At 41.2% G+C, this 25000-nt stretch overlaps 1 protein-coding gene across 1 annotated transcript in view; it reads right to left on the bottom strand.

The window, feature by feature from the left end:
• LOC134444411 (interferon alpha/beta receptor 2-like) overlaps nt 1-25000 on the bottom strand; it is a 56194-nt gene that overhangs the window by 10911 nt on the left and 20283 nt on the right. The gene's annotated exons all lie outside the window — the stretch shown is intronic.

The raw sequence follows: 25000 nt of genomic DNA, 5'->3' as shown, positions 1-25000 counted from the left end.
ATTAAGGGAGAAACGGACTAAGAAAGATTTCATTAAGAGGGTATACAGTAGGATATTATCCATCCAACCTTGTTTATGGCAGTCAATTTATGGCACAAGCCTGGCCACACACACACACACACACACTGGTGCACGCACGCACGCACGCACGCGCACGCGCGCGCACACACACACACACACACACACACACACACACCCTGCTGTTCTCACCTGGTGCTGGTGAGTGTGTATGCTGAGGTTGTACGTGTAGAGGCTGTAGAGAGGTCTCAGCCAATCAGCAGGCGGCTGGAGGCTGATGCTGAGCTGTGATTGGTTGGACAGGCCCAGGGAGGCTCGAGGGGGCGGGGGCTCAGCTAGGACGATAACAAGCAGTAAATATTATTTATAATTATTGTAATAAGATCATGTACTGTTATCATTGAGAGTAAATAGAATGGAGGCCAAAATTCTATTTCATTGTTGAAGCCAAGTTGGAGCCAAGGTTGGACCCAAAAAGACCAAAAAATGGCCAAATCCCATTCATTCCTATGAGAGACATAAAACCCTGTATCTCCCTTAAATGCCACTCCAGGGGGATCATTTTTCGCTCAACTAGTAGGTCCCCTTGCTCTCCAACTTACCAGGGTGGTGATTTTTTGTGGTGATGTTTTATTTTAGAGAGATATTAAAAGTTAAATTGACCAATGAGCATCAGAACATGGTTTGATTGACCGTTAGAAGTCTTGTTGTTGTCCAATCAGCACCTGCGTTTGGCGTTGCTAAGGTGGAATGTAAGTTGGAATGTTCCCAAATCTGGCTTCAAAGCGTTGAATGGCAAATAGCGTTGATTTGGCGTCCATTCTATTTACTGTCAATGATTGCTATACATTGTAGTAATATACAGTTCATAAGGGTTGGAGCAGGCGTCACCCAACAGTTTTTTTTCATCCTTTTAAGGGTGCTGACCAAAATATTGTAAAATTGAAAAATGAAAAAAGGTTGCACCATGCATGAGTTTCTTTATTACACAGACGCGTTTCGGCGCTCTGCCTTCCTCAGTGTGCAGAAACCTATGCATGGTGCGACCTTTTTTCATTTTTCAGTAATATTATACAACAATCACAAGTTTATTTCAATCATGTTGATACATCACTAGTGTGACGTGAAGATTAGATTGCATTCTTTATTGTCTGATAGTGATAATTGTTTTCAGACAGTCATCAGGTATTAGTCAGAACGTTACAATACATGTAGACACATTAGCATCCTCAGAAATCCACATACATTGACACGAGTGCTCCGTTTTGATTGGAATATTCATATTTCAGGGCAAAAACTAAACAGCGAGAAAAAAAAACATTATTGTAGGCAGCTCCATTGAAGAATCATTTTTCACTCGTCTGTGGAGGTACTGCAGCTAGTTGGCTGACACAAGCACTCTTTTGTGATTGGCTACAGTGTAGTCAGTGCTTGAAGTGGGGCGGATAATATTCATTATCAGCGCTCCACCAAAACTTATCTCATCTCTTATCTTTAAAACAAGTTTTCAAAATGCGTGCAATACGAAAGCATGACTTGATTGCTGATTTGATACTGATGAGACCGGGTATTTCTCAAAACCTAGTCTGCACACTTCCACTTATTTTCGGATGATCAGGGTTCCTGCACCTCTTTTTTTTCCACTTCAAGCACTGAGTGCAATGACATCAAAGCGAGAGCTTGGTTACGATTGGTGGAGGTGGTGACTTACTGTTCTTCTCCGGCTTAAACGGCGGGTGGTAGGAGTGGTTTGAGGCTCCGCCTCCTAGCTGGGCGGTGACTTGTGTGTAGTACGTCTCCATGGGATCCGAGAACACCTCCGTCACGTCACACACACACTCACACACACTCGCACCCTCACACACACACACATTCACACCCGCACCCTCACACACAGACGCGTCCTCACACACACTCACATGTTCACAGTCAGGCACACTCACCCACTTGCTCACACTGACCCACACAACATAGCACACACACATGCACACACATACAGACACACACACACACAGAAACACACACAGACACACAGAAACACAAACAGACACACAGACAAATAGATTATCAGAAACACACACACACACACACACACACACACACACACACACACACACACACACACACACACACAATAATACTGTTAAATAGGGAAGAGCAGGTTTCAACACTCTTTCATGTTTCTCAGGAACATTAGCATTAACAACACATGAAAGACTACACACACACACATGCAACACACACACACACACACACACACACACACACACACCACACACACACCACACCACACACACACACACACACACACACACACACACACACACACACACACACACACACACACACACACACAATAATACTGTTAAATAGGGAAGAGCAGGTTTCAACACTCTTTCATGTTTCTCAGGAACATTAGCATTAACAACACATGAAAGACTACACACACACACACACACACACACACACACACACACACACACACACACACACACACTTGTACCTGAGTGCGAGGGTCTTCACGTGGTAGTGTGTTCCGGCAGGAGTGTGAGGTCCGGAACTCCAGCGAACTACGTAGCGCAGTTGCCATAGCGACACACTCACGTTCACCGGAGCAGGCAGACTGCTGTACACCTCCGCACCTGCGCACACACACACACACACACACACACACACACACACACACACACACACACACACACACACACACACACACACACACAGTCCTTTAATGTGTGAAGCATGTTGCACTCTATCTGTGTATGAAATATGCCTTACAGCTACAGCTACAGCCGAGACCAACTACTGCAATGGCGGGATTTGCAGACCAGCAACTTTCCAGTCAATCTGCCTGAGGAGTGTACAAGGCGGCCCGAAACAGTGAGGAGGAAAAGAGGCCGACGTGGTGGAGTACGCTGCAGGGTACGCGCACGGGGGAGGAAACCACCTCTGCCTACTATCATCTTGGCGAACGCCCGCTCCTTGCTGAAACAATTGACAGAGCTACGAACGGCAGTGAGGTACCTTTCTGATTTTCGAGAAAGTTGTTTGCTGTGTTTCACGGAGACGTGGCTCAAGGATAGGACTGACAGTTCATCCCTGAGAATTCCAGGATTCTGTGACCCGATTAGGTTGGACAGAGACGCACAAGTAACCGGCAAAAAGCTGGGTGGGGGAGTGTGCGTATACATAAATGAGGCATGGTGCAATAACTACACACTCAGAGACTCTCAGTGCTCGGAGGACATTGAGCTGTTATCCCTGTCGCTGAGGCCTTTTTACTTGCCCAGGGAATTTGGCCAAGTATTCGTCACCGTTGTGTACATACACCCACGGGCGAACACAAAGGCTGCCGCAAATCGGATATGCGACGCAGTGACAAAAATAGAAAACATTGCTCCCGACGCCCCAAAGTTTATTCTCAGAGACTTTAATGGATGTTCCATCAAAAGTGTGTTGCCTAATTACTATCAATATGTCAAGTGTCCGACTAGGAAGGAGAAAAACCCTAGATCTATGCTTTGGGAATATTAAAGACGCTTACAAATGCTATGCAAAAGCCCCGCTTGGGGATTCGGACCACAATGTTATCCACCTTGTCCCACAGTACAAACAAAAGTTGAAGTCGCGGAAAAACCAGAGATTAAGACAATTAAACGATGGACTGATGAATCTATTGAACGTCTTAAGAGGATGCTTTGACTGTTACTGCGTGGGGATACCTTTGTGGACACAAGCGCGAATTTAGAAGAACTGAACTCTGTTGTCACGGACTACATTACTTTTTTGTGTGGACTGTGTAATTCCAGATACAACGTTCAGAGTCTTTCCAAATGATAAACCTTGGGTTAATAAAGAATTAAAACTAGCACTGAAAAGGAAAAGAATGGCATTTGAACAGGGGGACATGTTAAAGATGAACGATATTCGGAAGGATATTAGACAGATAATACACAACAGCAAACAAAATTACAAACTGAAGATTGAAGCGCAAATGAGAGGAAATGACCTAAGGCATGCATGGCAAGGGATGTATACAATGATTGGAAAGGAGGATAAGAAAACACACATTACTACAGATGGAGATGATGTAATGTTTGCAAATGAATTGAATAATTTCTATGCCAGATTTGAAACATCAGATTTTGTATCACAACGCAGCGCAATTAGAACAACTAGGCCTAGACAACAAACAATGAGACACCCCCCCTCTATCAGGGTAACTGATGATGAGGTAGGGGTGGGCGGTATGGACGGTATACTATCGTAAAAGGTATTTTTTCCATCAAGGTATGGATTTTGGCCATACCGTTCTACCGTGATATAGCGCATTGCATCCTGCAGATGGCAGTATAGACAGCGTTTTGAACATCCACCCGACTGACTGCCTCAAGTTGTAGCAATGTGGTTGTAGAGAAACAGCACAATCATTTCCTTTGAATAAGCTTCAAGTGTAAAATGTATGGTTAGTGTAGTGAACTATTGAAATGGTATGTGATGGCAACACATTTGGATTCTGGACTCCACAATTTACTGGGCACGAAATGCAAGCTAACTAGCTAACAGCCCAAGTCATTCATGTCTATGCTGGTGTCTGACAAAATGTGCTTAATGTGCTAACATTGGTTGCCTTACATTTAACACATTGCGCCAGCCATAACAGCTGTATGTTACTGTTTCCAGTTGAGATAATATCACTCATGATATCTGACTGGGTGTTAGTAACTAAAATGACTGTTTGTTTAAAATGTGGCATTAGCGATTTCGCTAACGTTAGCACGCTAACCGCTGGTGCAGTGAAAGCTGCCATTGCCATTCAAATGCATTAGTTCTGCAATGCATTGCTAACTGCCTCATGTGAAAGTTCGTTTTTCTTAACTTTAACAATGACAGCTTAAACCATTATGCTTGGCATAATCACAGATGCAAGCACACATTTCAAAATTACCACAAACAACTCCAGAAACAGAAAAAAGGTGCAATGAACGACGTAGTAATACAATCCAATACAATCCACGTTCAGTTGTATTTACTCTCAATGGGTCTTTCTCAAATGCAAGGCCAGTGTCCTTCCAAGTGTATCAGCCTAATTAGTCACACCCAGTGATTGGATACCCTTTATTAGTCATGCCCAGTGATTGGATATTCTGTAGAGTTCACCAAAAAGTATCCAATCACTGGGCGTGACTAATTAGGCTGATACACTTGGAAGGACACTGGCCTTGCATTTGAGAAAGACCCATTGTGTTCAGTTTGACACCCCTCCCCTTTCCCCCTCTACCGTAGTTTAACCCCTTCGACACTTGGTGAAATTGACAGTGTTCTATTGGGTAGCATTGCATTGCATTGCAAAATGCATTTTGCATAGGCTAGTTTTTGCTTGTTTAAAAAAAATAAAAATGTAATGGCAAGAATTCACACATATATGAAAGGACATTGTGTCATTTCCAAAAATCAAATGCAAAGGTTAAACATTTTTTTTTTTTGGTCATTTTGCAACGCTTCAATTTTAAACAAATGTACAATACCGTGATATATACCGTGATATATACCGTGACTAAAATTATACCGAGGTATACATTTTTGGCCATACCGCCCACCCCTATGATGAGGTGCGTAGAATCTTTAATAGAGTTGACCCCAAAAAATCATCTGGCCCTGATCATGTAAGAGGAAGGGTTCTTAAAGACTGCAGTGAGCAGCTAAGCTATGTCTTTGCACATATTTTTCAAATGTCTCTGGAGACACATTATATTCCCAAGGTCTGGAAATCTTCAGTTATAGTACCAGTCCCGAAGGTACCAAAAGCATGCGTTTTAAATGACTATCGCCCAGTGGCCCTTACGTCAATCATAATGAAGAGTTTTGACGAGGGATTGTCTTAAAACATGTTCTGAGGGAAGTGCAGCATAGTACTGACCCTTTACAATTTTGCCTATAGGGCTATGGAGGAGCACAGATGATGCTCTATTGTACATTGCTTCCACAGCATATATTGCCACTTAGACAAGCCCAAACAATATGCTCGGGTTCTCTTCATAGATTTCTCGGTCCGCGTTCAAACACCATTAGGCCCCATCTTATGATGGAGAGGCTTTTTAAAAAACCTGGGTGTGAATTCAAACTTAATAAAATGGGTTGAGTCCTTTCTGACCGAGAGAAACACAGTGTGTTCGGGTAAACAAAGCTGTGTTCCCCTTCCCCCAAATTTTTACTAAACACTGGGGCTCCACAAGGGAGCGTAATTTCCCCCTGTGCTCTTTACACTCTACACAAATGAGTGTAGGAAAAGCAAATTTTACAAAAAAAACTTGATTCATTTGTAACGATTAAAAATTCGCAAAGGAACCAGACGGATTTTAACAAGCCATTTAGTCGGGGTTTTAATTAAAGGGGGACAATTAATGAGGGGGGACCCCCAATACAGGGGCCTGGGTGGGGAATTCAGTTTGTAGAGTTGGGTGTGAGTCCAGCTGTCTTTTTTTCTAAATACAAGGAAAGACCAAAAAAGAAACTCATTATGGGACTGTTTAGGATAACGGGGAGACACACCCACCATCAGAAAAAAAAACATGGGTCATCCATGGGGAGAAAGGGAACCATTGGAGGTGGTGAAAAAAAACGTATAAACTAATCTGGGAACTTGTAAATAGATTGGACAACTTAAAATAACCCTTCGGACGCTGTAACCCACCGATTACTATTTAAACAAAAATAAAAAGGGAAAATGCAGAGGGGGGATGTACTTCTTGCCGAAAAAAGCTAAAAGGGACAAATTTTAAAAAAGTGGATTAGGGGGGGGGACCATTGATTGGGATGGGGGTTTTTTTTATCCATTCTTTTGTTTTGAAAAAGCATTTTGATGTTTCTGTTCTTTGGTTGGGCCTGGTACTTCTCCCTGTTCTGTTGGGGTTTAAGAAAAATAAAGCTGAATTAGGATTAAATCCCATCAAAAACATTTGGCCAGGGCAAGGGATTTGCCTTGCCAGCGGTGTGGGGGGTTGCCAACTAATATTAGGGCATTGGGGCCAATGGGGGGGGAATGGGTTTGAAAGGCAAGGGTGGTTTTAAAGGGAAAGGGCAAATAACCATTATGTGGTGAGGGAATCTTCTCCCACCCTGTTACAGCAAGGCATTATGAGTTTGGTGCCCTCAGGTTAGGGGAGGTTTAGGGGATGCCCTTATTTAAAGGACATAAACAGGAAAGCCCCGGCCAATCATTTTATTATACCACTAGTTAATAAATCCATTCACTAAATTAAAGGGGGGGGGGGGACAACTGTAGGTTTTAGGGGGGACTGAATTTAAAGGGCCACCCTGCACTGATTTGGTCACTTGGAATTTACTGGCCCAACTTTTACTGTGTTTATGTTCGGGTTTTTTTTTGTCCAAACCTGGTCTTTTTGATCTATAGAGGAAGGGCGGAAGGGGGGGGGGGGCGGGTTTCGTGGTATTGTTCCTATTGTGTTCTTTGTTTATTGTAATGGTTTCTTTTTGTAAATTGTATTCAAAGGATGCACTGAAAATTGGCACAGGAACAAAATTTTCCGAAAAAGGACCAAAAAAATAAGATTAAAATTCTTATTATCTATTTCTATCTATCTTTACAGGTAAAAATTTTGCCTTGGCCTTTTTTCACCCCAGGCAAGGATATCAAAAAAGCCAACAAAACACACCAAAAAACAAAAACAGGATTTCTAAGGGGGTTCCAAAATAAAGAAATACAGGAGTTTATTCTATTAAAAAAAAACCCAAATAATAGAAAGCGTTTCCAAACAACAACCAAAATTTCCAAAAAACCAAACACAGTAACAAAAACCTGGTTTTTTAATGGGGTTCTAAATAAAACAAACAGGAAAAGGATTCCCATTGTTTTCTAAAATAAAAAACAAAAAAACAGGAAAAAAGGACCATCTAGGGAAAAACCAAAATAAAAACCAAACAGAAAATGTTTTCTTATGCGTTATAATTAAAAAAAAAACAAAAAAAAACGGAAAAGGGGGACTCTAGAAACCCCAAATTTAAAAAACACAAAAAAAAAAAAAGAAAAGGATTTTCTATGGTTAAAATAAACCAAAAAACAGGAAAAAAGGGGATTCTATAACCAAAATAAAAAAAGAAAAAAAAATCAAACAGAAACGATCTTTTCTTGGGGTCCCTGAACTTAAAGGAATAGGAAAGGGGAATTATTTATGGTTTCCCAAATATAAAAGGGGGGGGGGACATTTTACTGGAAATTATCCGTTAAAGCACGGGTGGTGTTTTTGGAAAGGCCAGGGGGGACGGGCTGGGGAAAATCGAGGGCTGCATTTTTATGTAAGGCCCAATGTTAAAATAAAAGGGATTTTTCATAAATAATATTAAACATTATTCAAAAACCTACCTTCGGACCTCAAAAGGGGGGAGAGCCTCTTTGGGGAATTTAAAACAATTTTCAGAAAAGGTCTTTATTGACGAAAATAAAACCCAGGACGCCCCCCTTTTTCCTTTTCAAAACCCTGGAAGGGACAAGAACGGGAAAAAACAAAAGCATCGCTATCTTTGCTAAAAAAGGGGGGGGGACACTTTGCGAGACCATGGATGTGGTCCCCAATTATTTTGGCCCAAGGGGGGCGGCATTTGGGTTAGAAGTTTGGGCCCAAAAAACCAGGGCCCAAAGTTGTAGCTTGCCCCGTGCCAATAATAATTTAATTTTGTATGCTCTGCATTAATGACGCCATTTGTCGGGTTATTGCATTTTTCCTGCTTAATTTGTAAATCTAGCTAGACTTTAGTTTTAATTTTAGCTTTTTCCAAGGGGGGGGGACCCACTGTTTCTATCCTTAGGGTTAGAACCAAATTTAGCGAAATGAGTGAAATTTTTGGGGAATTTGTATTTTTTTTATTGGAAAAAGGCTTTCTGAAGGGGCTGAGGGGAGGGGGCCTTCCAAATTTGTGGCCCCCCAGGCCTGAAGTCTGCCCCACGGTCTGTGCTAGGGACAGAAGGCAGGGGTGAACCTTCTGATACGTGGGTTAGAAAAGCCTTCTTGAGGCATAATGTTGTTTTGGGCTCGCCTTTAGGTCTTTATGAATTGTGGGATTTTTAAGTTAATTCTTTAATTGCCCGGCCTGCCTCAAAATTTGGAAGGGAGGGCTCAAAAAGCCCCAACTGCATGCAAATTGGACTACAGAGGCTTCTGTTTTCAAATTTCTAATTCTAAAGGCAAAACAACCCATGGGACAAAGGGGGCCCATTGGGACCACGGTACAAACAATGCCCAAAAACACAACAACCTTTCTTACTTTTTTTTACAAAGGGACAATTTCATTTACCAATGGGGACATGAAAAAAAACGTGTCTTTTCTAGTATGGCGCAAAAAGGGCGAAAAAAAAAAAAACTTTCCTTTGAATCAATCCTTTAATCCTCGGGACTGGGGGGAACCAATTTGGGTGCGCTTCCAACCTGGGGGGACGCCTGGTGGGACGTCACAACAGTCGGCAGGAGTTGGAAGGCAGGGCAGAATTCATAACAAACCACGCGCAGGCTGGGAACGGGGCGGGGCCCCAGCCGGCGTGGGGGGGGGAACCAGCCTCCTCACCCGGTCCCAACCGGGGGGGTGGGGGACATCTGAAGCCTTTCCCTCACGCCGTGTGGAGAAAAAATTAAGTTTTCTAGAAATAGTTGTATCCGGGGTTCGGGGTTCGGGGAAAGATTGGCACGGAGGGCACAGCGGAAGCTCGGCCCTGGCTCTCGGCTTTTTCCCCGTCCTTTTTTGGGGACAGCAGCCGCTAGCTAGCGGTTAGCAAAAAACAACTGTTAGGCTAAAGCCATAAAATTTCACATTTTTGTCTCTTTCTTTTACGGGCAAGATTTACCCCAAAATTTACCTCTTACTTTCCCCCCTGCGCTCCCGGGGTATTCACCAAGGGGGAAAAAAAAAAAACTGTAGGGCAGTAATTTCATGTGCCAAAAAAGGATCCCAGGGGGGGACCGCTTTTTGTTAAAAAAACGCGGGACAAAGGGCTAGCTAATTCTAGGTTTTTGGCAACAAAGAACTTTGCTTAGTTTGTAAAAAACAAAAAATTATGAACCATATCTGTTGGGGTCGTTTTTGTCGTTAGGGCAAAACAACGAAGGTTTAAAAGCTTGTAAAATTGAAAGGATGGCAGAAGGGCAAAGTAGGGGGGGAAACCTGGCTGTTTCGGCAGACAGGGGACGAATTTTCCAAAGGGGGGTTATGGAACAGGGGGCGTTGTTTTCCTGTTTCTTTTCAAAAGGTGAGGTTTTTCCAAGTGGTTTTCTTTGTCCATTTCCACCATTGCTGGCGCAACTTCTCTTGAAAGTGATTCTCTTCCTTGCTTCTTTTGTTGTGGGACAATCACGTGGGACAATGGGACAGGTAAACATTTATATTGACGTCCAACAAAGCAATCGCCCCCCAAAAAAAACAAAAAACTTGGGGCAAGTCTTCAAAATTTTAACAAAATCTAAAAATGTTATTCCCAAAAAAAACCCAAAAAACAACACCCACTGCTCTTGTGAATCCCAGAAAACCAAAAATTGTATATATTTACTATATATATACCACAAGAGAGGAGAGCGAGATGAGAGGCGAGGGGAGAGAGGAGGAGAAGGAGAGAGAGAAGGAGAGAAATCGAGAGGATGAGAGAGAGAGAGGAGGGGAGGGAGAGAGGAGGAGGAGAGGGGGAGGTGAGAGGGGAGAAGAGGAATGAGGAGAGAGGAGAGGAGCGGAGAGAGTGGGAAGCATGCTTCCCTCTTTCCACCAATTTCCCATGTTTGCAGGGGCTTGGAGAGAGAGAGAGAGGAGACCCAATAAAAAAAACATATTGGGGGGACGTTCGTATAGTCGTTGACAATTAGGGTTTCTAAAAATTGCGTCCAGTTCCGGTCCCCAATTGACCAGTTTTTTTGGACACCTTTAGGAATGGGGGGGACGTTCCAAAATAAAAAACACTTGGTTTCCTTTATTTTGGGGACGTTCTAATAAATTTTGGACCTAAAATTTTTGTTACGGCAATTATTGAAGGTTTCCAAAAAATTCGGGGTAGAACGGGTTCAGTCTTGCGTCATTTTTTTTTTGGGGACTGTCAAAAACACCAGGTGAGTGGGGAAATCGGACATGGATTGGGGTTAATTGTTGCTGTTGCTTTTTTTTTGTTTGCTTGGGTTTTAAATAGGGGGGGGCCTTTCGTAGTTTTTCCTAGGTAGGCTAATTTTTTTTCTGTTTTCACATTGGGGGGAAAAGAGCTATAGTTGGGGCAAATGCAACGGTGGGGACCCACACTACCTAAAAAAAAAACAGGGATGTCGTCAAAAAAATTAAAACAAACATTAGGATGGTGTTTGACGGGTCATTGGACCAGATTTAAAATGGTGTCTCATTTTTGGGTTGTTAAGATTTCCACAGTAATGTGGTGACAACCTGAAAGTTAAATAAAAAAAGAGGGTTCCCTTTTGGGGGTTCGTGGCTTAAATTACTTTATATCGCTACATAGTGGAAAGGGAAAAAAAAAAAAAACTTACAAACGGCGTTTTGGGTGGTCCAAATTAGCGTGGACTTGTGGACATTTGAAAAAGCAGGGGGACTTCCCGGGGGCCCGCCCTTTTTCTTAACGTTTGGGAAAAAATGCAAGATTGCGGGGGACTTGGACTTTCAGACCCACCGAGAGCGGGGTGGGGCGTAAAAGTTAATTCGCTTTTATTGGTATCAATTTTCGTAAACAATAAAAACCCTTACGTAGTGTTTAACGTTTTATGGGGTGTGGGTTAAAACTTCAAAAACCCTGCTTATCACAAAGTTTTTGCGGGGTTACGAAATAAATTGGGGGAAACAGCCTCCGTGATTTTCTGTGAAAAAACATTAACGCTAGGGCTACCAATCAAGATGGTTTAGCATTGATATAGATTACTTTCAGTTCGTATTGTTCTTTAATGCTTGCCACTGCAAAATTTTTATATTTTATTTTTATCTTTTGAAATTAGCCAACCATGTGGGGGGGACTAAAAACTTAAAATGGGTTTTAAAAAACGTGTTTGTGTTTGGGAACAAAACTTAAAAGGTTTTGAAAAAAATGTGAATATATTGGAATGGGTTTTTTGCTTAAACATTGGGGTTGCTAACTGATTAATTTAGTGGAGTGGGAGAAAAATTTCGGCGGCACTTAACAACTCAGAGAGAGAGAGGCAGTTTTGAAATAAAAAGCTAATTTTGCTGGAGCACTGACGAACAGGTTCTGAGAGACAGGGAACTCCTTAAGCCGTTCTAAGGATTATGAATCACACAAAAAAACACCACGGATGGGATTGACGTAAAGAGGCTAGTACTGGTCTTTAGTTGTGGAAAAAAAGGGGAAGCTGCTAGTAAAAAAACTAGCCAGGGTATAGGGAGGGGGGCACGGGGGGACAAGGGGGTTAGCTAGGGCATAAGAGGCGATTTTTTTTAAAAACTTTCAGGGCGCTTCAAATAAAACGTAAGCCAGGGTTTTGCGTCAAATCCATGGTAAAATCCAGGAAACCATTCCACCACCCCTGTTACATGATTTAAAGAATAGCACCAAGTAAAAAGCATGCAGTTATCCCACTGTTTTGGTGGTTTGGGGCGCGATTGAAACAGGTGATACAAAGGCGGAAATTTCCCGGACTTCAACAATTTTTATGGTCGGCTTGGTTGTAGTTGTTGGTGGGCCAGTCCAATATAACAAGCTTTGAAATAAAAAAAAAAAAAAACAAACCCGAGATTCCATGTTTAAAGTGTCGTGGTTTTTTCACGGTTTTTCAGTGATGTAGTTTGGACTATTTGGGGCAAAGATCTTGGGAAACTGGGTCAAAAACGCTGTCGGTTTTTTGGGTTCTCGGTTTTAGACCTCGTTATTGGGGGGGAACGGTCTGAGGTGGTTGTGTTGTGTTGGGGATAAAAAAACTTAACCGGGCCCAAGTTGTTTCTGGATGGGGAGGGTGGGCTTGGCGGACGTGCCAGATGTACGGCTGTTTTCGAGGGATGTAAAACGGGCCCCCAACGGCCACGAGATTTTTTTGTTAGGCGCAATTTAATTGGTTGACGGATTTTCTCCATGGGAACATTTGAAAAGAGGAATTTCAAAAAGTTTTGAGGTTTTTTTTAGGTGGGCAGGGAGTTTTTTTAGGTAAAAACAGCTGTTGGTGAAAAGTGTGGGGCGATTACCCAAAGGTTATTTTTCCAAACCACCAAGTTAAATTGTTGGCTTACGGATTTTTATAAGTACCCTTTCAATGCCCCCCCAACTGGCAACTTTTAAACGGCTCTCCCCCCCTCTCTCTCTTCTCTCTTAAAAATTTCAGGGGGCCCAAGGGGTTCTTGTGGGCACCAATCTGGTCCACGTCCTAACTCTGATTGGACAATACAGTTTGGGGCGATAGACTGATGGTAAAAGTGTGGGTTGTGGGGTTGTGTGGTTTGTGTGTGTGTGTTTGGTGTGTGTGTGTTTTTCCCTTGTGTCTCAAATATTGTTATGTGAAATCTGTGTTCTAAATTTTTGGGCCATCCATTTACAGGGCCTTTCTGCTCCTTTTTTTATTTGTTTTTTTTTTAGTTTTTTCTTTTTTTTTCCCCAGATTTTTTTTTTCTTAATTTGTTTGGGGGTTATGTTATGCAATTATGATACAAATATGATACTGTGATATTGTTATTACAACACAGGGGGAGGGGGGGGGGGGACTTTTGGTTTTACATGTGGAAATATTAAAAGTATTGGCTGTTACAATTTTTCTTGCTTTTCAATTTTCAGGATGGAAAAAAAAGTTTGCTACAACAGTTTCTCACAAACCCATTTTCTGACTCGAAAAAAAAGTCCGGCTTGGGCAGTGTAAAAATACTGAGCATGTCTTTTTTTTGGGTGGAAATTTTGTACAAAGTGGATTTTTTAAAAAGGGGATAGTTATTTTTTAAAAAGGGTCTTTTAAAATTCTTTTAATAAAAACACTTTATGGCAGAAAGCCTCTGTTGTTAGGGGACCCTCAATTGCGATACAGGGAGTTATGAACCCCTTGGTCAACCAAAAAAATGGTAATGGACCAATATTTTTAAATAAACCTTTGGCATATTTTAAGGGGGCTGGTTCATTAGCCCATTTTTCTGTCAATATAACACAAATATGGCAGTTAAAGTTTCCCAAAGAGGAAAAACTATAGTTTGGGGGTGATATTGGGTGTGATCCAAAAACGGAAAGGGGAAAAACAGCCAGCGGTTTTGTTTTTTAAGTAGTAGAGAAAAAAAAAAATCACAGCTAATTAGCGCCCAAGTTGTTGTTAACCTGTAGTTTTTGTTTACCCTGTCCACAGTAAGCCATAGGCACTTATGTCAATAAGCGGGGGAGCAAAACTTTGGTAAGGTAAAAACTATGGGCCTGCTGCTGGTACAAAAAGTAGCGTATTTTGGATTGAGTTTTACGCTAACACGGGGGGGGAACGGGCAAAAAATAAACTGAAGGGGGGGACTGTATATTGTGTGGTTTGGAAAGATTTTCCTGACAGCGTATGGGTGAGAGGGAAAACCAGTGTAAACCGAAAACTCTCAGATGGGACTTTGACCAGATGGACCAAAAAAAACCCATGCCAAAAAAGACAAATTGGGGAGTGGTTTACCACCACAACCAACCAACCCACCCACACACCCCCACAACCAACCCACACCCGGGGGGGGGGGGACAACGAGGGGGTCAAAAAACATAAGTAAAAGCCCCCTACAACAGGGGCAATCCACAAAACGTTGTGCCCGCGGGCGGGGGCAGGTTCGGGCTCCAGGGGACCCCCTTTATGATTTGTGCCCCACCAAAGGATATTAGTAAAAAAAAAAAAACAGTGATGACTCCCCAAGCATTTTTTCACCAGTTACTGTTTTTTTCTTTAATTTAAATATGAGGGATTATGTTCTTTATAAAAAATCCTATAGGCAAGTTGATTTTCTTTCAATCATAGCGTTGATTTTGGGGAAAGTTAAAGGTCAAAGGACATCGGGTAAGGGGGAGGACTTTGGAAAACAAAAAAAACAAGTAAGCTCTTGGAAGCCCTCGGGGGTAGCCCTTGGTAGCCCCTCGCGTAGGCCCTCAGACCCAGAAAGGGTTGGGGGGGTGGGGACCCCTGCCATTAACAATTATTTTTCCCCCAAATTTTATTTGCTTGTTCTATTGCCTTAACCATATTCCCATTCTTTGATGGGGATCGTGGTGTTAATGCCATCCCTTGTTTGTGGTCTGTTGTTGGTGTTGGGGGGGGACTGTTTTCTTTGCTGAGGCTTGTTTGCCGCCCCCCTTCCCCTCCCACCCTACTCAAGGGCACAGGCGGGCGGGGCCCCCAAACGCCAAAAACTAAAAACGTGTGTTAAACAACAAACAACAACCCAACACTTTGTGGTTTTGCATGCCACGCCCCACTGACCCCCTTTCTTTACCAGTGACTTTTTTAAAACTTTTTCCTTAATTTGGTGTGTGTGTGTGTGTGGACCAGGGAGATTAAAAACATTGGAAGGCAGGGATTGAGCTGGGATTTTGCCTTGGCTCCCCTGCGCGGTCCATTCAACCCCAGAGGGGGGCCGGGGGTTTGCTGCAGCCAAAGGCTGCCAAGTCAAACAAGGGGGAGGTTTGAAGGAGGAGGGGGGGGAGGTTGAACGTTTGCAGAAAACCTCCGCCACGTATGGGCAGTTTCCACGCCCTTTCCCGCAGGGAAACAAACCAGGCCAATGAAAAAACCGCTTGCCGCAGCAATCAGCCTGAACACCAACCGGGGCACGGGGGACTGTAAACTTTTTAAAGATTACGAACCAGGACCCAGGGGGGGGGGACCATTTTTACCCACCAAATTACAAAAAACTAAGCCACAAAAGTACATTACCCACAACCACACACACACCACATCACACCCACCACCACACACAAAACCCCACACAAAAGCAGTTAACAAAATCTGTTTTGGTATAGCGCTATTGCCCTAGTTCCAAAGATTTTTAACAGGGGGAAAAAGTAATTAGAATTTCTGTTTTTATTGTTTGGGGGGAAAGCATGGGGGAAAGTTAGATAACCCTATAACCAAGCTTGGATGGTTTGTTGTGTCAGTTAATATTTTATTGGTGGTATGGTGTTTGTTGCAGGGACAGAGGGCTTTGAAGGCATGAGTGGAAAAAGGAGGCTGGTCAGTCAAGGTAAAAAGGGTCCCATTTCATCCAAAACCTTGTTTGGCTGCTTGCACGGAAAGAGGCGGGCAATAAAAAAAAAACTTTTAAAAATAAAACCACTCACAACACTATTTTGGGCCCCGCTAGGGACTCTGGATCGCTGACATTTTTTGTAGGAATATGTGGTTGTGTTGTTTTGCGGTTTGGGTGTGTTTGGGCGTGTGGGTATCGTGTTGGGTTGCCCAAGTCAGTCTTGGCTTTCCTTCCTGATATTATACTGTCTAAAAAGGGTTTCATTACGTATACCGCATTGCAAAATGGAAATTTTTTCATATTTACAGTTAAAATTCCACGAAAAGTGGACTACCACCCTAACAGTTTTTGCAAGATTTTTGAGTATACATTTTATAGGAAAAGGGCATTACAAAAAAAAAAAAATTTCCCACTTTGGACCCCAAAATGATTAGTGGACTTTTTAAAACCAAAAACTTATTTAAAAAAACAGGCTTGAATTTCTTGTTCACTCGAAAAAAAAAGCAAAACTTTACCACCCATTTAATGTTATGGAAACATGTAACTCACAAAAGTGGAGTGCACCCCAGATTAAAAAAAAAAATCTGGGGTAAGAGGAAAAAGGGGCTGTGTTTTGGCTCGAATCGTTTCTTGAAATGGAAAAAAAAGGGGAGGTCCATCAGTGGTGCGCTTTCAACTTGTTTTCGCATTAAAAAAAACCTTTAAACATTTTGGAGTCTGCATTTTGGGGCTTTAAAATTAGGGATTCGGTGTGAGTTTGAATGAATCCTTGGAGAAAAATATTCATGATTCTGAATGTCCCAGTTAGTCACAGTGGGCAGTTTGGAAACCATGGCATTGTTTTTGTTTAGGTGTATTTTCAGAATTGGGCCAATGTGGGGGAACAGCATTCCCATGCAATCCCCAAAAAAAAACCATGTTAGAGTCCCCACTACCATGCGTTGGCTACTGAGGGATTAACTTTTTTTTGTAAAAAAACTCAACTTGGGTTTACCCACCCACACATGCTTTGGGACCACCATCTAAAGGCAAAATTTGGTTATTCTTTTGGTTTTCTCCAAGAGGAGATGAAACAGACCAAAGGGGATATGGTCACTTTGGAAAAAACCATGTGTGTGACTCTTGAAGAGAGCCCCAGATTAAAACAAATTATACTTTTGATGGGGTGTCAAGCCCTGTGTGTGGTGAGTAAAACAAGTAAGGGGTTTTTAAAAATGGTGTATTTCTATTCAAAAGGGCCAGCATGGTAGTGGGGGGGGGACTTGAACCATGGGTTTGGGGGATTTGGATGGATTTGCTTGTCCAACATTGGGGTAATTCTTGAAATTACACATAAAAAAGAAAAAAAATGGCATATACCTTTTGCCACTGTGAAATACTGAAAGAGAATCCATGAATTATTTCTCCATTAGGGAATTTTGATTCATAACTTCTCACACCCAAATTTTTTTAAATATAAAAAAAAGCCAGGGTGGGCAGGGATCCCAAAAATGTTAAAAAAAGTTTCAATTGAAAGGGAAAAGGTTTGAAAACGGCACCAAACTGCTGAAACCCTTCCCCTTTTTCTAATACCCCCTTTTTTCCATTTTGTTTCATTTTCGAAGCCAAACAACCAGGGGCCCCTTTTTTTTCTTACGGGGATTTTTTTTAATCTTGGGGTGTTAGTTCCATTTTTGTGAGTCCATGTTAAAAAAACCATTAAAATGGCCCTGTATTTTTAGTATTTTTCTGAGGTGAACAAAGGACATTTTTAAAAAGGCTGTTAAAAATTTTATGTTGTTAAAAGGGGTTCACTAAACTCCTTCGCTGTCAAGTTGATAAATTTTCTCTGAATGAATTTCTTATTGGAAAAAACTTAAATTATTTACTCACAAAAAAAAAAATTTGGGCAAAAAAAAAAAAACTGGTGGAGGTGGTGTACATCCTTGGCAGTTGTATTACTGTAAGCTTGGAAACAACAAAGTATTGTTCTCAAAATCTTTTGAATGGCAAGGGAAAAAGGAAAATTCACAAACATACAGTGAGGAGAAATAAAAGTTAATTTGAATTCCATTTTGCGGCTTGAATTTTTTGTTGGTTTGCCCATATTAAAAAGACCATTTGATCATTCTATATATATTAATGATTAAAAATTGTAATTCTAATATAGGAGAGGGACAAGAAATAAATCAAAAAAAAAAGAAAAATCCAGAAAAATAAACTTTGAAGGGAATAATATTTTAATTGATTTGGTATTCCATTTGGGAAAAATAAGTAATTTGGGGGGACCCCCTCTAGTCAAAGAAAGACAAAAAGATAACTTGGGTTTTGGGGCAAAGCCCCCTTTGTTTTCTTTCATTACAGAGGTCAAGATTGTTTCTTTTCACGGTTAATGGGGGGGACAAATGTTTGTGGATTAAAATTAGAAAAAAAAAGGATTGTTTTTTTGTCCCCACTTTTCTATTTTGCACGAAATCATTCTCTAAATTTTTCACTTAAGTTGGTTTAGGGGACTGGAGCTTTCTGTTTTTCCTTTCAACAGGGGATTATTTATTAGGGTTAAGTTTGGAAATGTCGAGGCCCACTTCATTTGGACCATTAATGTTTGCTTCTGCTTTGCAGCTACTCCTTCGTTGCTTGGGTGTTGTTTATGGATTATTAAATCTATTGGGGACGCCCCCAATTTCCAGACCCAACCTTCAGTCTAGGGTTTGAGGGAAAAAAGAGGTTGGGGCCATTGCAGAATTGGACGTTTACCATGTCTTCCCTCATCCATTTCTTGACGATTTGTGAAAAGTTGTCCTGTTGGTCTTTGGGCCCCAGGAAACCAAAACAACCCTAAAACTGTTTATGTTACCACTTTTAATTTATGATGTGGTTGGCGAAAAAGGGTTTGTTGTTTCTTTGGGATCATAAAGGCAGGGCATTTTCTCTTTCCTCCAAACAAACATGAGGTTGATGTTTTAATGCCCAACCAGTGTGATTTTTTTGGGTGTCATTTTCTGATTCCAAATAACCACCTTTCCCCAAGTCATACTCCTAATCCAGTGTGGATGTTCATTGGCAAACCCTTCAGGTGAAGGCCTTGAAAAACAGGTTCCTTCTGAAAGCCCGGTGGTTTTACCATTTTTTTAACTTTACATGCAAACTGCAGGATTTTAAATCCGGCTTGTAGGTTATCAAAGGTTGTTTCCAATAGTTTTTTCTTTAGTGATTTTTAGGTCCCACGTGCCCTTGGGAGATTCATTTTCCCTAGCTTCCCCTTTCCCCATTTTACGTTTTAAAAGGGCCCTTTATCTCCTTTTTTTATTCCCTTTTTTTATTAAAATTACCCAACAAGGGGGTTCTTAAAATCTGGTATTGGAAAACAGAAGGGAACAGGCTAAGATTTGATGATTGATGTATCATTTTTTGTATCGGTTACCTAAAAAATTGGGGAAGAAAATTAAACCACCCAAACAGTTTGTCTTTAATAATTTTCCAGGAAGCCTTTCCAAAACCTTGTTGAGTTTTCTTTAAAAATCTTTTTTTTTCCCCTGGGACATTCCCTTTTGGGGACAGGTTTTTGGGTCGTGTCCCCCCATGGTTGGGATTTTCGAGGTTTAGTTTTGATTTGATTGGCGATTCTAATGGGGGACTGAATTCTGCAAGGGAATTTCAATGGTGTTGTTGTGTAGGGTGATATTAAAAAAAAAAAACGGTGTGTTTCAATTCAGGATAATACACAGTTGAAATGGGGAAAGGTGCCATTTTGGGATCTGGGGATTTCAGAATTTAATGGGTTGGCAGGGGAAATCAATACTTAAAATTTCCCCTCATATTAAATTTAATAATCAATTATTTTATATAGTTCTTTAGAAGTTAATTTCTTGGCATTTGACTTTTTTGATTTTTAATTTTTCTGTCTCTTTTCCTATTAGAAATTAACATATTATCATTAAAACATTAAATATGATCAATGTTCTTTTTTAAATTAGGTGGGGCAAAAACCAACCCAAAAATCAGCAAAAGGGACAAAATACTTATTTCTCCTCCACTGGGGTAGGTTTTGATTTGGGACCTTTGGGGGAACAGCCATTTTTAAATAAATTTTTAAAATAGCCAAAAAAAAAAAAAAAAAAAAAAAAAAAATGGTTAGGATAACACCGTTTTTGCAATTAAAAACAAAAAAAAAAAACAAAAAAAAAAAAAAAAATTTCTTCCTTTCTTCTTATATTAAATAAATGAAAATGGAAAAAATAATGAAAATTTAAAAATTCATCAGGTTTAATGAAAAAAGTAGGGCTAAGGACGCTGTTATTGATAATCAAAATGTAGGTGTAGTTGAATTCGGCTATTTTATTGGACTGGTATGGCTTCATACCTTTCAAATCAGTTAAAAGTAAAAAACTTGTATTAAAAAGGTTTCTTATTGATGAATCTTCTCTTCTCTCTCTCTCTTTTTTCTCTTCTCTCTCTCTCTTCCTCTTCTCTCTCTGTCTCTCCCTGTCTCTTACATCTTTTCTTTTTTCTTTTCTTTTCCTTTTCTTTCTTTCTTTCTTTCTTTTCTTTCCTCCTCTTCTTATTCTTCTTCAAGTCCTGGAAAAAAAAACCAACTTCCACCATCCCTTTTCACTTGCCCAACTTAACTGGGGACCAATGAGGATGGAATCACAACCCAAATCCCCAAACTAGTGGTTCGCATTGGGGAAAAAAAATACTAGACGAGTCTGTTTCATAAAAAAACCGCCAGGGACTGGGGACCGGATGTGAACCATTCCGTTGCAGGGGGGACGGGGGGGCTGACTTTGCACAATTTTGACAAAGCTGTTCAAAGGGCCTTTATGGGTTCTGGCAAAACTTGTTATATTCCAGCCACAAAGCTAGTCTGGTTTTTCACCTTTCTTTTGAATAAATGTTTATGACGTTCCCCCATCTCAAAAAAACCAAAAAAAACAAAACGACCAAAAGGGCCCCACTTAACAAAAACTTTTCTCTCAAAAAAAGGCTTCCCAAAGCAGCCCCAGAGCTCCACTCACACATGTGTTTATTGGCCCAAAAAAAAATGTAAAAAAATAGTTACTACCAGAAAAAATTCAAAGAAAGTAGTTTTTCGGGGCATTATCTTTTGTCACGTAAACACGCTTTGTTTCGATGCAAAAACAGGATATGATGATAAATTTGCAGCCCAAGGGGATGGCTGTTTTCCAAGTGTAAAGGGAACTTTTCTATGTAGGGGGGGACACCCCCTTTACGTAGGGGGTGGGACAACCCCCCAACAGGTTCCCACAAACAAAACCAGAAAAAATGGGGAGTAATCTTTCAATGATGTTTAATTCCCCCCCCCCCCACCCCCCCACCCCCCCCCACCCAACCCCCCAACCCCCCCCCACCCCCCCCCACCCCCTGGGAACAATTCCAGGGGGGGGGACATGGGCCCCTATGAGGTGTTTTCCAAGTAACCCACCTGGGAAGAGAAGAAGATTTTGTTTGTCCCTTCTCCAAAGGTGGACGATGTCTCCCCTTAATTTACCAAAAGTTAAGGCAAAATTTAATTTCTGTTGGTTCATGCTTGGTTTCTGATTAATTACAGGGAGCGCCCACCATATTATGTCAATATACTCCTTTTCTGGCACACCACCTCTTATATTTATACTCACATTTCACCACAAACCCCCAATTGCTTAATACCATTTTTTTACTGTGTTTAATTGGGGGCCTGTATTTGCTGTATTAAGTTAAACTTGTAAGGAATGCACTGAAGGGCAAAAAATCAAAACATTACGTCCCATGATTCGGCTAATGCCCTTGTTCATAGAGAGATACTAATTTTGGGATTTATTACCTAATATACGATTTTCGTTAGTTTTATAATCGGTCCTTACCCCACCCTTTTAATAATATAACAGGCCGATCTCTCACATCACATGTCCCTAGCCTCGCGACCTGTAAGCGTCTCCCCCCCCCCCCGCTGCAAAACATTGGGCCCCTTTGGCGCCTGGAGATTTTTTTTATGGGGCGCTATCAGCCCACCTGTTGTTGCAAAGTGTTTAGCAATCAAATGGGGTTAACATTGTCATTTATTAGAGTGCTAAAGCGAATTGTACTGTTTAAAAAAATAAATAAGTGTTTACCATCCTATTTTTTAAAGAAAAAAAAATATAATGTTGGTAAAAAAAAAAAAAAAACTGGGACGGGAATTGGTGGAAAAAAGTATTGAATGTGGCAGAAGTTTTAAGGGGGAAACCCATTCTGTAATGGCAGATTTTTTCATTTTTCAGATTGAACCCACTGTTTCCTTAACCAACCCAAATGTCCCACAGTCCTTGTTCTTCACAATATGATGGCACCACCAATTTCATCCAGCACATAACAATAACCTTCCACAAGACCCCCCCACCAACTCCTATTAAAACCCTCCCAAATTTAAAATAACCCCCCTTTAAATCCATATTACCATCTCATCACTAATACTTTCTTAACAACCACACCCACAACCCATCCCAAATTTCTATTCCTAAATTATTACCAAACAAATCCCCCCTTTCACCCCAAAATCAACAACCCCCCAAAAATCCCCCCTCACCCCCCCCCCCCCTTTAAACATTTTTCCCCCCCTACAACACTAAACCCCATTACATACCCCAATATATAATATATATCATATTAAACCCCCCCCCCCCCCTCCGCCCCGCCCCCGCCACCCCTCGTCAAACCCCACAAAAAACTCTACAACACAAAACAAAACGTTTGCAGTGGTACGTAGTTTCAAGGGGACCTTCTTGAAGATTGAAAACAACCACGCACTTTTGTAAAAACAAAAGTTGTTTGCTTAAAAATAAAAAAAAAGTAAAAACCCCCCCCCCCCCCTGTCATCTTTCCATATGGTGATAATTGTCCTGTATTATTTTGGAAAACTAGGAAAAAGTGTTCAAGGTTTTTTTTTTAATGCTGTCACTTTTTATGGTTTGAATGACAACTCACAGAGATAAATTTTGAAGTCAAAAAGACGTCCCACAATAAAAAATGACGTCAATAAAACCACCTACAGAGATGACCCTAAATATGGGGGGAAACGTAGTTTTAGGCCAGACGTCAAAAAATGGGACGTCCATTATGGACGTCCGAAAGAAGACGTCGGTTATCTGGAGTAAAAAACCAGACTGCACCTTCAGATGACCTAAAATTATTTACGTCAAAACACTTGACCTAAAAAAGGACGTCCTTTAAAAACGATTCATTTTGTTTTACTGGAGAGGGAGAGAGAGAAGGAGATGGGAGAGAGACGAAGACGACCCGCTTCCCTCTTCACAATTCACTGTTGCAGGCTTGGCCTACTTTTAAAAAGAACACAAATACATCTGCAAAATCCCTTCATTTCCTGTCTAAAAGAAACCAAATCAGTCCTCTGAGTTTTGACACTTTATTGTCTAAGGTGCACCAATAGGTGATTGTAAGACCACACACAAGATGATCAAACAAAAAAAGACAGAAAACATGTTTGTAAACATATTAACCCCTTAAGACGCGGCTTTATACATTTGTTGTTACCAGAGGGGTAATGACCAAGTCGTGGTGCATTACTAAAGGGCCTGTGTTGTGTCATAGTATTGTAGTGCTATGGTAGGTACATTTCAATGACTATTACAGCGTGCCACTGGAGGTACGGCGCGCATTAAGGGGTTAAGGGAGGGACTGATTAGTCTTCAGGAAACACTTACAAACACACACACACACACACACACACATAGGCCTACACACACTGTCACACACACGCACGCACGCACGCACGCACGCACACACACACACACACACACACACCACAACTTAGTTACAATGACGCTTTAACATCCAGCCACGTTCCAACATTTCCTTGGTCAAAATGACTGGGCAGGAACCCATCATTTCATTTAACAGTTTGGTTTAAAAAATAAATACATTATTCAACTTGATAAAAAAAATCGGAAAAATTATTACATTAAATTATTAAAAAGACTCTTAAAAAAGCACCTTAGTCAGCCCTAGCTGTAGGGTAGGTAGGGTAGGGCAGTGGTTCTTAACCTGGGGTGCGGGCACCCCCTGGAGGTGCGAATAAATATTTTGGGAGCATTCAACAGTGTTGCGGACCTTTCTTTTCAGTTATCTTACGTTTGGTCCAGCACCTGTGCCACTGATGTGCGAGCATTCTTTGACTTTTTGCACCCCCTGGGGGTGCGGGCAGAGGTTTCAGGGGGTGCAAGGAATTTTGTTTGTGTTGAGGTTGTGACCAAAATTCTGCTTGCAAACATTATAATTAGGCCAAATTAAGACCAAATTAAATCATATTTGAAGGTATTGGTTAATGTGTCAGGCAAGAATCATTGTAATGAATCACTTAAGTAATTTTTTGTGCGTATACACGTGTAGAAGTTTGGGTTGGGGGTGCACGGCTTGTCTTCCGCACATGTGCGTTAACCCTATTCGGACTGGGCTCTTTTGACCCCCCCCCCCCCCTCCCCCCCCCCTCATAACTCATGAACGGAATACGGTATGACTACGAAACTTGGGGGAGATGATCTACATATGGACATCTATGAATTACATAATTTTTGTGCAATTATCTCGCCATAATGCATTTTCCATCAAAATAGGTAATGCACTTAAATTTTATGCTTCAAACCACTTAAATGCTAATGGAAATAATAACAAAATATGAAAATATATGGCGTCATAGATATGGTAAAGTGATTTTTGGTCAGACATACCTGTCAGAAAACCGTTGCCATGGCAACGACAAAAATGATAAACCTAATCTTTCGGTACTTAACTGTTGCCAACTAAATGTTAGGAAAAGTCACAAAGTTTC

Source organism: Engraulis encrasicolus, unplaced genomic scaffold (assembly GCF_034702125.1).
Source record: "Engraulis encrasicolus isolate BLACKSEA-1 unplaced genomic scaffold, IST_EnEncr_1.0 scaffold_55_np1212, whole genome shotgun sequence".
Taxonomy (NCBI): Eukaryota; Metazoa; Chordata; class Actinopteri; order Clupeiformes; family Engraulidae; genus Engraulis; species Engraulis encrasicolus.
The sequence above is the reverse complement of the archived record's forward strand: the minus strand, read 5'-3'. Positions and strand labels throughout refer to the sequence as shown.